The 14,045-nt window shown below is 52.5% G+C and overlaps 1 pseudogene; it reads right to left on the bottom strand.

Moving 5' to 3' along the window:
- Nucleotides 1-10,735: 10,735 nt before the first annotated feature.
- Nucleotides 10,736-12,329, bottom strand: LOC100822096 (annotated as a pseudogene).
- Nucleotides 12,330-14,045: the final 1,716 nt, after the last annotated feature.

The raw sequence follows: 14,045 nt of genomic DNA, 5'->3' as shown, positions 1-14,045 counted from the left end.
CGGCCGTTTCGCGGCACCACGAGGTGTTTTACTTCCCCACACAGAACATTGTCCAGCACGAGCTCGGCAGCACGCGTGTTAGGATAGAACCGGAGGAACCTGGTATGGAGCACCCGTTCTCGCCCAGCTTGTTTGAAGAAGATGAACCTTCTGAAGATGACCAAGAATCCCAACGACAAGAGAAACCTTTGTTGTACGTCAAAGAACCTTGGGAGGTCGATTTGGAGCAGATGCTGCTGCCTTGCTTGTCCGAAGATGAAGAAGAGGAACATGAGTCAGCTGGTTCTACAAGCCAGTCCAACATGCTGGCTGCTGAGGCGCCGGAGACGGAGGTACTGCATGCGTTTGTGTTCTCTTCACGGAACGGCGAGTAGGAGAGCCGGGAGTTCACGCCAGGGCGATGCACCTCGAGACATCTGTATGATGTGGTGACCGTGCCACGCGGTAAAGAGGAGTGGAGACCTTGGTCGGCTGAGTACTGGCGCGGATCTCTCTACGTACAGTGCCATAGCGGGGTCCTCATGATCCTGCATTGCTCGAAACGGACGTACAGCATGGTCCAGCTCCCGGGGCATCCTTATGGTGACAAGGATTGTCATTGGAATGCATTGCCAAAGAGATACATCTTAGCAAGCTGCGAGAGAGGGATCTGCTACGTGGTGCTCAAGGAGTTCCAGCTTGAAGTGTGGGAGCTAACAGGATTAGCGGAGGATCAGTTGGGATGGACATTGGCACATGAGACCAACCTTAAAGCACGCAATCATACGGTTAATTATCTGAGGAAAAAACAGAAGAAGCAACCAACGATGACATGTGAGTTGGTCGAAAGCGACAAAGATCTAATCACCCTCTTTGAAGTTGAGAGCATCGATGAGAGCAATGATGTTGATGGTGATGATAGCACTGAGGAATATGAGGAAGATAACTACGATGAAGCACATGCCGAAGAGGAGGAAGAACAAGATAATGTTGATGATACACAAAGCGAAGAGGAAGATGAAAAAGGTAACTACGATAAAGCACATGCTGAAGAGGAGGAAGAACAAGATTGCAATGAGGAAGATGAACAAGAGAACTACGATGAAGCACATGGGGAAGAACAAGATACCGATGAGGAAGATGAACAACTTCGGAGTGGCACAGGTTCCGAGTATTCATGGAACTCAGACGAGCACAACTTCATCAATTTTGATAAGAGTGCCGCGGGAGATGAAGACATTTGGGGGTGGGGGGTCACGATCGTCGGATTTCATCCGTACAAGGATGTGCTCCTCCTAAAATTCAGTGACACCGTGGTCGCGTATCATCTCCAAACCTCAAGAATGCAATATCTAGATTACATATATCCTCGACAATTTTGTCAAAATGCTAGAGATGTTCACGGTGCATTCCCTTACCGTCCTTGCTACATTGATGCGCTCCTGGACAGAAAAACGTCCTTGTCATCTTAAAAATGATCTCCTAACAAAACCCTTGTGGTTTTGTAATCACCTTCGAAGAATTGCAATTATGATGAAGCATATATGCTCTTGATTTTAGTTATTTTGATTAATTCACATTTTTGTATTGAACTCCTGTGTGCTGTACATATATACATCTCATCCATTGGTAATTTGTTTTCCACGGTTATAATTATCATGATTTTTTGGGAATGGGAAGTACGATAAGTAAATATGACCTGATATTATTTATTTCAGTTGATGAATTTTCTTTGTAGGGAAGTTGATGATTTGTTTCTGTTTTATTATATCAGTGGTAGTGGATTGAACTCTTCTACGGCTCTACCTGATAAAAGTAGTTCATCCTTGCACAATTCCCACGTTTAACTGCCTCGCTAGACTCGTGATGATTAATAACGTGAGTCTTGATTACAATGTGGTTGGTTATATGTATTTTGAGACAGGGTGAGTGTGTCTCTAGCGTATTCAGAAAACACCCTGTGATCGCCTGAATTTCCCCAGGTAAATGGTTGAGCTCTACTAGAATTTCAGTTTGCCACTGGAAGATCGATCTGCAGCACGCGATCCTCAATGGTTATACATCAATTATAGTGCAGGGTATTGTTGCTGCTGTGGAATATCAGTATCGAAGTTGACAGAGCAAAACAAAAGAGTCTGTCAGATCAGACGCATTGTGTTGTTTCTGACAGCAACAGCTCGATCGTCCGGCTCTCCTGACAGCACACAAGTCGTCAAGGTAAATGAGAGATCGATGACTTCTAGTTTTAGACCCAGCTATATACGCGAGGAGTAGATTTGGTTCATCTGTTTGTCACGAGGTGCAAGGAAGTTAACTAATTTTTCCAAAAGTGATAGGCTTTTTATTATTTTGTTATATCTATGACTATAATAACTTTTTTTTAAGCAACCATATATTACATTAGACAATCCGATATAGTCACGACATAAAACAAACATGCTTGTCAAGCAACTTGGCACAAAATACCCCGCAAGAAGTAAAAATAAAATTCCACTCTTGGAGAAACTTGTGCCTCGCCGAACCGTCATCCACCCAAGTCCTCCAACGCCACCATGGCAATGCCGAAAAAAAGGGCGAACAACCTCCATACCAAGATTTGGGAGAGCACCATCACATACAAGGATACTTTCCGAGCCGATGAACCGGACCGTCACAAGCAACGAGACCGAAACTTTGTGGCACGTCGGTCGGGGATCTTTCCCGTGGTCACCAGAACTCGACGCCGTCATCTTCATCCAACACAGTCGAAGAAGAGGAACACCACTGCCTTCCATCATCCACACAACCAATTGCAAGATAACAAACAGAACAACAACAACCAACACGATCGCTACCCGCAAAAGTGCCGATTGCTGACCACGAGACACGAATCTCGCCGGATCCAAAGATCGGCAAGACGACAGGGCCACCTGCTGTCGTACTAGTGGCTCACGGGGTCCCACTGATACGGGACGCGTGGGTCGCCAGTGACGGAGCCCCATCAGGAAGGACTCCCGGGAAGCTTGCCTCGAGGAGACGACCCCTAGCGAAGCTAAAGCTAAGGGCCGAGTACAAGATGTTCCCGGGAACCCCGGTCCCGGGAAGCCGAAGGAACGCCTCCGGGCAACTAGCAGGTGCGCTAGCCGGGAAGGTGCACCCTAGCAACCTGCGCTCGGGCATGCAGGCGGGACCCACAGAACAGTGAAGACAAGACAAGACGGCGGGCGTAGTGCATTTAATGCACCGACATGAGTCTTATCGGCAGGCCTAGTCTTGCTGAGCAAGGCTAGGGCGATTACCCTACGAACTATTTTTTCTACCATGTACAGTGGACTGGGCGCTGCATGGCGTCCAGCGCGGATGAGTAAAATTGTATTCCATGCAGCTGTGTCACGCTGCATGCATAGGCACCTGTGATATCCCCTTGTCTATAAAAGGAGGACCAATGCCACCGGTCAAAAGGTTGGGTCTAACTCAGTTGGAACCGGAGTGAGTAGAACATAGCACAGCGATCACACTAAGTAGCCAACTCGGGAACTCCCCGGGTGATCTGTACGCACTTAAATTTGTGAATATAACTCAGTGTAGGAGGTAGGGTATTACACCTCCGGGTGGTCCGAACCTAGGTAAAAATCCCTTGTGTCTACACTTCGTGTCCATCGCCACGCCGGCGATTGCCGGAGCGATCACCTCGCCCTCAACCGAACCAAAAAGGGGGGTGCTCGGCATCCCCGGTGCCGGAGACCGTGCTCCGACACCTGCCCCTCGACGCCACCGGTTAGAGCGACCCCAAGATGGAGGAAGAGCAGAGGCAAATTATTCCGACGCGACGCCATCTCCTCCCTAGAAGAAACGCCTCAAGAAATATTACGCCAGCCTAACTGCAGGCCGGAGCACCGGGGTGCCCACCCCCTCCCGTCGTCTGAAGCGGCAGACGGAGGAGGCAGGGACCGGCGGCTTGGCGCTGTAGTTCGAGCAGACGAGATCGTCCCCTGAAAAAACAACCGTTCGTTTCCAGGAACCGTTCCCAGCGAGACTATAATAACTAATAGAATAGGATAAGCACGACGAGTAGTACTTGATTTGATACTCCTCGGATACACAGTAATTGTCACTGATTTAGTACAAATTTTATACTTAAATCAACGACACTTATTATGGATGGATCCTAGGAAGTATTATATATTCCAATTGCTTCAGTTTTATTATATTAGTATAATTAGTTGATGGGGGTGAAGCTTGGTATACAGCTCATCCATTGGACAACTCTCATCTTGGTTTTACTGCCTCCAAACCACACTCTGCTAGTCAGGAATATTTTAACGACCGGCGGAGCGACGGCGCGGCCATGATCGGCGGCATCGCAACCACCACACCTCTTTAGAGGGGGGCAGGGGGCTACAGACCTGCAGCGGCGCCCAGGTCTTTTTTCATAGGCTGGGCTAAAACATTTTCAAGTTTTGGGCTCGCCGAGCGGCCCGAGCCTGGCTCGGCCTGAAATGCAAAACGAGCCTAATTTACATGATAGGCTCGGTCTTTTAATTTTACGGGCCGAGCTCGATCTCTGCCAAGCCCAGGCGATGTCCGAGCAGAGCTGGCTGGCTCTGAACCGTTGTTTTGTTAACGTGAAATATGCTGAAGTTGACAGCCTTCCATGCGCGGGCACAAGAATCCGCCAGTCAACAAGTTAGTTCCGAAGATTTTGTTACTATCAAGAAATTCGCAAAGATTTGTTCGAGCTGGTGGTAACAAGGAGACATGCACTCCACCCTGATATACGGCCGTTGTATAATCAAGGAGGCTATTTTATTTTCCTCCATTTGTTGACTAATTTTGTTTGGCAACCGTGAGATGCAAGGAAGCTATCTTCCCGCTGGCTGGTTGACTTGACTAGCATGGCAACCGTCGTGAGATGCAAGGAAGCGAGTATCCCCGCCGATCGCATTAAAGCTGAAGATTTTATCTATACACAGAACATAATCTCCAAATCCCATTGGGATTATTTCTCCATCAACCAGATCTGTCGCCTGTGTAAGCTGCAAGCTTTGCATCACGACCGGCCGGCCCCCGGCGCGATGGATACCAACGACGCCATCGCCAACGGCATCTGCTTCCCCTACGACGTGCTCCTCGACATCCTCCGGCGCGTCCCCGGGCGCGCCCTGGCCACGTCCAGGCTCGTATGCCGGTCATGGCGCGGCATCGTCGACGCCCACGGCCTCGTCCTTCCGCACGTCTTCCCGCGCGAGTTCCCCGGCATCTTCGCCGCCTACCACGGGTACGAGCCCAAGTCGGCCTTGTTCGGCCCGCCGGCCTCGCGCGACAAGACGCCGTGCGAGGCCGGCGAGCCCACCTGCCGCGGGCGCCGTCCGCTCTTTTGGAACGACTGGTGCCGCGTGCAGCAGCACTGCAACGGCCTGTTCCTCGTCAGGCCGAGCTACATATGCAGCGTTTTGAATGTCTATGTGTGCAACCCGGCCACGTTGCGGTATGCTCGCCTGCCGCTGCCACGCCCGCCGCCGGTGCCGGGGACCTGTGGCACCGGCATCGAAGGCGTGTTCCTTGCCTTTGATCCGGCCGTTTCGCGGCACCACGAGGTGTTTTACTTTCCCACACAAAAGATGCCCGGCACACATGTCGAAATAGCACCGAAGGAACCTTCCTGGATCGATTTGGAGCAACCGTTCCTGCCCAACTTGTTCAGAGAAGAGGAACCATGCGAAGAAAAGCAACTATCCCAACAACAGCAACATGCTTTGTATGTCAAAGAACCTTGGGAGATAGATTTGGAGCAGATGCTGCTACCATACTTGTCTGAAGATTACTTGTGTGAAGAAGAGCAACCCACTGGAGAACGGCAACAAGAGTCACACACTGAAGAGCCTGCTGGTTCTACAAGCCAGTCCAATGTACAAGAGGCCAAGGTGCTGGAGAAAGAGGTACTGCATTTGTCTGTGTTTTCTTCGCGGAACGGCGAGTGGGAGAGTCGGGAGTTCATGCCAGGGCGATGCACCTCGAGATACATGTATGACGTGGTGACCACACCACGCGTTAATGAGGCGCGGAGGTGGTGGTCGGCTGAGTACTGGCGTGGATCACTCTACGTGCAGTGCCATAGCGGGGTCCTCATGATCCTACATTGTTCGGAAGGGACGTACAACATGGTTCAACTCCCAGGACACCCTTATGATGACGAGGATTTGCCTCGGTATGAATTGCCAAAGAGGTACGTCTTAGGAAGCTGCGAGAGAGGGATCTGCTACGTGGTGCTTGACAAGTTCCATCTTGAAGTATGGGAGCTGACAGAATTGGCCGATGATCAGTTAGGATGGACATTGGCACATGAGGCCAATCTCGAGGCACACTATCCAATGGTAAATTATCTTAGCCAAGAACCGATGTTGCAACCGAGTACGAGATGGGAGGTGGTCGAAAGCGACAAAGATCTAATCAGCCTATTCAAAGTTGAGAACATCAATAAGAGCAATGATGTTGATGGTACTGAAGAGGACACCGAAGAGTTAGATGAAGAAGATGACTATGAAGAAATACATGCCGAAGAGGATGAAGAACAAAATAATGCTGATGATACGCAAAGTGAAGTGGAGGAAGAAATAGATAGCAATGAGGAGGATGAACAGCTTCCGAGTGGCATGGGTTCTGAGTACTCATGGAACTCAGACGAGCACAACTTCATTGATTTTGATAAGATCAATGTCACTGGAGACGAATACAGTTGGGGGTGGGAGATCAGAATCGTCGGGTTCCATCCGTACAAGGATGTGCTCCTCCTAAAATTCATGGACGCCGTGGTGGCGTATCATCATCAAACCTTGAGAATGCAGTATCTAGGTGACATATATCCTCGACGACATTGTCAACAAGCTAGAGACGTTCATGATGCATTCCCTTACCGTCCTTGCTACGTTGATGCGCTCCCGGCCAGAAAAGCGTCCGAGTCATCTTAGAATGACCTCCCAGCAACACTCTTTGTGGTTTTGTAATTCCCTTGGAAGAAGTACAATTATGATGAAGAATATATGCTCTTGATTTAAGTTTTCTGATTAATTCACTTTTTTTTATTGAGCTCAGTTACTTGGTATATATGTACTTCTCATCCATTGGATTATTTTGTTTTCTATGGTTGTGATTATCATGAATACTAGGGAACGGCGAGTACGGTGAATAATACTTATATATATTTTGAGACAGAGTCAGATGTCTCGAGCATATTCAGAAAGGGATCACCTGAATTTCCGGCGCAATTAAGGAACCTGAATCGGCAATGGTTCAACTCTAGTAGAATTTCAGTCTGACACTGGAAGATCTGCACGACGTGAGTTCTCAATGGTTATACATTAGGACTATTGATAATACAGAACTCTTCTTCCAGCAATCGACTGAGAGTCGAACGTGATAGCAACAGTTCGTCCGGCTCCGTAACAGCACACAAGTCGTCATGGAAGCTGTATTCTGCTCCAGGTAATTTTAGACCGACCGATACACGGGGATTAATTTTGGGTGGTTTGGTTTCGAATCAGGACCGGATTAAAGGTAAACATATCTCCATCGTGTGCGCTGCTAGCTGCAACAGATCGTATATATCTCCCGTTTCTCGTTACTTCCCTCAGACCAGCGCCTCGTACCCGGGCAAGATGGACGCGAACTACGCCGCCGCCGACGCCGCGAACGGCATCTGCTTCCCCTACAACGTGCTCCTGGATATCCTCCGCCGCGTGCCCGGGCGCGCCCTGGCCGCGTCCTGCAGGCTCGTATGCCGCTCATGGCGCGGCATCGTCGACTCCCACGGCCTCCTCCTCCCGCACGTCTTCCCTCGCGTGTTCCCCGGCGTCTACGCCTCCTACTGCGGGTACGACCCCGAGTCCGCCCGTTCGCGCCGCCGCGGTCCAAGAAGAAGCCGCACGACGCCGACGACGAGCCGGCCAGCAGCCACCGACGGCGCCCTCTCTTCTGGAACGACTGGGAGCACCGCGCACAGCAGCATTGCAACGGCCTGTTCCTCCTCAGCGACTACTACTGCTCTTATACTACGGACGTCTTCGTGTGCAACCCGGCCACGTTGCGGTACGCCCGCCTGCCGCGCTCGCCGGCAGTACCGGCGACGTCCGTCGTCGAGGGCATGTTCCTCGCCTTTGACCCGGCCGTGTCGCGGCACTACGAGGTGTTCTGCTTCCCCACGGAAAAGAAGCTCGATTCAGAGTCTGATTGTTCCTGTACTGATTCGGAGCCCGATTCCTGGATCGATTTGGAGCATCCGTTCCTGCCCACCTTGTTTGGAGAAGAGGAACCTTACGAGTCCGAAACACCGGCCGAGGAGCCTGAGGAAAGGGTGTTGCATGTGCCGGTGTTCTCTTCGCGGAACGGCAAGTGGGAGAGCCGGGAGTTCACGCCGGGGCGCCGCGTCTCGAGACGCCTCTATGACGTGGTGACCGCGCCGTGCAGTAAAAAGGTGGGGAGATGGTGGCCGGCCGAGTACTGGCGTGGATCGCTCTACGTGCAGTGCCTTAGGGGGGTCCTCGTGATCCTACGTTGCTCGGAAGGGACATACGACATGGTTCAGCTCCCGGGGGATCCTTATGGCGAGGAGGACCTGTTTCCGAATTCATTGCCAAAGAGGTGCGTCTTGGCAAACTATGACAGAGGGATCTGCTACGTGGTGCTCAAGGAGTTGCAGCTTAAAGTATGGGAGCTAACCGAATTGGGCGAGGGCCAGTTGGGATGGACGTTGACACACGAGGCCAACCTCGAAGCACATGATCGTACGGTTAATTATCTCAGAGAAAGATGGAAGATGCAACCGAGGATGACATGGGAGGTGGTCGATAGCGACAAAGATCTAATCAAGCTATTTGAAGGTGAGAGCATCGATGAGAGCAACGGTGTTGACGGTGATGATGGCACCGAAGAGGACGTGGACGAGGAAGAGGAAGAAGAAGATAACTATGATGAAGCACAAGCCGAAAAGGAAGAGGAAGAGGAAGAGGAAGAAGAAGATAACTACGATGAAGCACAAGCCGAAGAGGAGGAAGAAGAAGAAGACAACTATTATGAGGCACAAGCCGACGAAGAGGAAGAACAAGATAATGCTAATGAGACATAAAGCGAATAGGAGGAGGATGAAGAGCTTGGGAGTGGCACAGATTCTGAGTACTCATGGAACTCAGACGAGGACAACTTCGTCGATTTTCATAAGAGTGCCGCTGGAGACGAGTATAGTTGGGCGTGGGGGATCACGATTGTCGGATTCCATCCGTACAAGGACATACTCCTCCTAAAATTCAGTGACACCCTAGTGGCGTATCATCTCTGCACCTCGAGAATGCAGTATCTAGGTTACATATATCCTCTACAACATCATCAACAAGCCAGAGAAATTGTTGGCGCGTTGCCCTACCGTCCTTGCTACATTGATGCACTCCCAGCAAGAAAAACGTCCACGCCATCTTAGAATGACTATGACACCATATTGCAGTTTTACCCGACATGTCTTTACTCTTAACAATACTCTTTTGGTTATGTAATTCCCTTGGAAGAAATACAATTACCATGAAGATTATCTGGTGTTGATTTAAGTTATTTGACTAATTCACTATTGGATTGAACCCCTGTACATGGAATACATCTCATCCATCGGATAATTTTGTATTCTATTGTTATAATTATGAGGAATAGTAGGGAAGGACAAGTACGATGAATAATTATATGCTTTTGATATCATTTATTTTAGTTGGTTCAGTTTTACTCTACCAGTTGATGGATTGAACTCCAGTACGTGGTATGGAGCTCATTTATAGCACAACTATCATGTTGGTTTTACTCCCTCCAAACTGCAGTCTGGTTAGTTTTGCACTTTTTTTTCATATAGAGTCAATATGTCTCTGGCATGATCAGAAGACACTCCTGTGGCTACCTGAATTTCGTCAGGTATGAACCTAAGCTGATAAATGGTCAGCTCTACTAGAAGTTCAGTTTACCGCTGGACGATCTGGACCACGTCACTTCTCAATGGTTATACACCAAGAGTTATCGATATAGAATTGTTCTTCCAGCCATGGCCACGACGCAGAATCATTTGATATTGACATATAGTGCATTGTATTGTTGTTGATGTAAAATATCGAAGTTGACAGAGCTTGGACAAGAGTCTGTCAGATCAGATGCATTGTGTTGTTTCTAAGAGTCCAACCTGACAGTAATAGATCATCCGGCTCGGTTAATGGCAGAAGTCTTAATTTTTTTCAGAAAAGAAGGTTCTCGATCTGTTACACTGCCTGGTCAGTTACTGGTTTTCCAGTAGAGAAATTTGACCACTTGTTAGTTTCCAACGTTGTTCATACCAAGGATTCATTCGCTAGTCAGTGCAACAGAAACAGATGAAACATTGTACATACATCAGACACGAAGTACGTATCTTCATGAATAATACCACTGCAACCACAATAATCGTACGATCGGTACTAATACCCAGAATTGTACATGTATATATTAAAAATTCAACCATGAGTATTAGGAGTATCATAACAAAGTATGTTCCCTAAAAAGCTTATAAGAACAAACCATGACTATTTGGAGTATCCTAACGTATATTATGTTTCCTATATATAAGAGCTTATAAGAAGTGCCAAACAAATTTGTACTAGCAGCCAGACTAGTAGAAACGTATTGGTACTAGCTAAACTTGATCGACCTCCAGATTGTACTGGCATCAAGTTATGCCTAGAGGTGTCTTCACCGTCACGATCCTAGCTCCCAGCTTTTAGCTGCCGCCATTGTTGCGCGCAAAGAAGCTTCCGCTCTTGGACGCCGCCGTCGTCGTCTGCTGCTGCTGCTGCTCACGTGCCATCCTCGACGTGTCCTCCATCTTCCTCATCGCCGGCGTCGCGTACGCTCCCGCCGCCCCGAACGTGAAAGCGGGCGCCGCGGCTCCGACCTGATCCAAGCCGAAGCCGGCACTGCTGCAAGCCGCCGCCCCCGCCATGGCGCCGAACACGCGCGCCGAGCCCGCGCGCTGCTGCGCGTGGGAGCTCATGCCGGCGAGCATCACCGCCCGGCCCGACTGCTCGTACTCCCGCCGGCTCGCCACGCGCGCGTCCCCGGCCAGCCCCGCCGGCACCTGGCGCCGGTCCAGTATCCTCGCCGCTTCCGCGTGCTCGCCGCGCTCGGCGGCGGCGCGCGCCGCCGCGATGTCCTCCGTGGCCTCCACGCGGAACCGCTCCCGTGCCACCTCCGCCGACGCGAGCTCCTTCTTCTCCGGCACCGTCAGCCCCACAACCGGCCTCCTTACAGACACCGCCTTCTCTACCAAGCTCACCACCTTCCCAGTCGCCGCGTCCCTGTACGTGCAAGTCACCTTGAGCAACTCCGTGACTTCCTCCCCTTCTCCGGCCCTCGGCACGTCCACGAGCAGCAGGAACCGGCGCTCCTCGTCCGCGTAGAGCTCGCCGACGTCGACCGAGGCGGCGCGGCCGTAGGCCTCCACGCGGCTCGCGTATCTGCCCGACTTGACGCCGCGCACGCGCACGCCGTGGTGCGTGCAGGACGCCGCGATCCAGACCTCCTGCGCCGACACCGACAGCAGCCCGCCGACGCACTGCGCGAACGCGTCCTGCACCACGGCCATGTTCTCGATGAAGGAGAAGGTCCCGCCCGTCTCCTCCGCCACCGCGTGCATCGCCAAAGCGTCGTGGTCGGAGCCGAACCCGAACGTGTGGATCGGCGTCCGGCCATTGCCATTGCCACCGCTCAGCGTGGACGGCAGCAGGAGATTGCGGTAGTTGGTGTTGTTGGCCTTCGTCGGGACGCCATAGTAGCCCCTGTAAGAATCGCCTAGGTTGTACGTGTCGCAGCCGTCGGAGAGGAGGATGACGCTGGCGACGGGGTTGCGGTGGCGGCGGCCGTCGAGCACCTTGGCGGCCACGGTCAGGCACTTGAGGATGTCGGTGCCGCCATTGGCGTTGAGCCCGTTAACAGCAGCCTTGGCCGCGGCCTTCCCGTTGTCGGCGGTCATGCGCGTGAGCGGGATGAGCCGGCGCGCCTCGGACGCAGAGGCGGTCGGCTGGGCCGAGCTGGTCGACGACGAACTCCACGGCCTTCTTCAGCAGCGCGATCTTGTACCCCGCCATGCTCCCGCTCACGTCCAGCACCGCCACGAGGTCGATCGGCGCGCGCGCCTGCTCGGTGGCCGCGCCGGCGGCTGCGGCCGGAGGAGCCTTGGCGTGGAGCATGACCACGAAGTTGTCGTGCGCCGCGCCCCTGGCCACGGCCGGCAGCTCGCAGTGCGCGTCCAGGACGAGCAGCGGCCGCTCCTCTTCTCCCTGCTGCCGCTGCACGAGATCCCATCCTTCGTCCATGGGCTGGGGAGGCTGCTGCTGCTGCTCGAGCGGCTCGTCGTCGTCGTCGTACACGGCGGCGGCCGGCGGAGGCATGGGGAAGTAGTGGCTGGGGGTGGAGGAGACGCTACGCGCCCAGCACGCGCCGCAGACGGGGCAGGCCCATGTGCCGGGGACGAGGCAGGTCAGGTGGAAGGCGTGGCGGCACTCGGCCGTGATCGTTGTTGAAGTACAAGTGGATTGCCTATCCACTTCCATCAGATCGGTCTTTTGGTTGCACTGGCTAGCGCATGAAACTCTTCATGGTATCAAATCTAAGAGGTCTCGAGTTCGAGATCCGGTTGCCGCAATTAAATTACAACGCACTTTCGATCCATGTTTAGGCCTGCGGGAGCCACACGTGAGGAGGAGTGTTGAAGTATAAGTGGATTGCCTAACCCCTTCCATCAGATCGGTCTTTTGGTTGCGTTAGCTAGCGCATGAAGCTCTTCAACCGTGCTGCTAGCGCCGTTGTTGTTGCCGACGCCGCCGTGGCACACGCCGAAGCGCGAGGCGACGTCGGCGGGGACGAAGGGGTAGTTCGTCGCCCTCAGCGGCTGGTAATGCGGGAGCGCCGGCAAGAAGGCCGGCGTGTGGATCCAGGCGGCGCGGCCCGAGGCGCAGCGGAGGTGGAAGGCGTGCGCGCACTCGGACCTGAAGGACGGGACGTCCCACGGCGACATCACGGCGTGGCAGGCGCAGCACCGGTCTCCCACGGCCCCCATGGTAGAGTCCATCATCGCGAATTCATAGATTGGATCGTGCTGCGAGGAAGTGGAACGTGGGGGATCTATAATCAACGGAGATCGAGCCTGCCGGGATCGCGTAGATGTAGCCGTACGTAGGGAAGGTGCACCGACTCTGTCCGTGCAAACCGCCAACCGGCGCTAGGATTTCCTATCCATGCACCTACGTTTTCCTTCCCGTCCACGTGCGCGCGTTTGATTTGGAGTCCATCTATCTACCCAAATAATAAAGGGAGGAACGCTTCCTTCGTCGTCGAACTTTGCAATTTGCCCTTTCAAGTTTTGATGATTTAACCCGCAATCCAAATTATATGGGCTATTATGCAAATATGCGTCTCCTTCCCCAGATCTCTCCCTGACCCCAATACCGAGCCTCTACTCCTCTTCCTCCCGACCTCTTGTGGCCGCCGTCCCCCTCCCTCTCCTCCGGCCTTCCCTCCGCCCGCCACCGGCACTTATTCCCCCTACTTCGGCGCTGCTCTGCTCTGTCGCGCATGCGACACTACGTCCCGCCACTGACGTGTCTCCCGTCTACTCCGCTGGCGCCGCTCCCTCTTGCCGTCGGCGTTGCTCTTCTCTACCGCGCGGGCGCCGCTCCCTCCTGCCGTTGGTGCTGCTCCCTCCCGCATGAGGCGACCAACAGAGGAGCTGGGCGAGGGGGCGGTGGCTGTAGACCCGCGAGAGGTGTTTCCTCGGTGCACCCCATCGTCGAGCAACTGGTCCTGCACCGTCCGCACGTGCCTCCTCCACTTCCTTTCTTTGTCGTTCTCCGTCTCTCCCTGTCTCTGTCTCTATCTTTCTCTGTTCATTACTGACCCCTCCCCCTTCTCTTCTCTTTTGTTTATGTTGGTAATAATGGTGACTTATGTTGCTGGTCATATACGCATATCAATGTTGTATTAAATCTTGGAGAATTTTATCCATTATCATTATATTGAGGAGGTAATTTCAT

The sequence above is a fragment of the Brachypodium distachyon genome, chromosome 1, assembly GCF_000005505.3.
Source record: "Brachypodium distachyon strain Bd21 chromosome 1, Brachypodium_distachyon_v3.0, whole genome shotgun sequence".
Lineage (NCBI taxonomy): Eukaryota > Viridiplantae > Streptophyta > Magnoliopsida > Poales > Poaceae > Brachypodium > Brachypodium distachyon.
The sequence above is the reverse complement of the archived record's forward strand: the minus strand, read 5'-3'. Positions and strand labels throughout refer to the sequence as shown.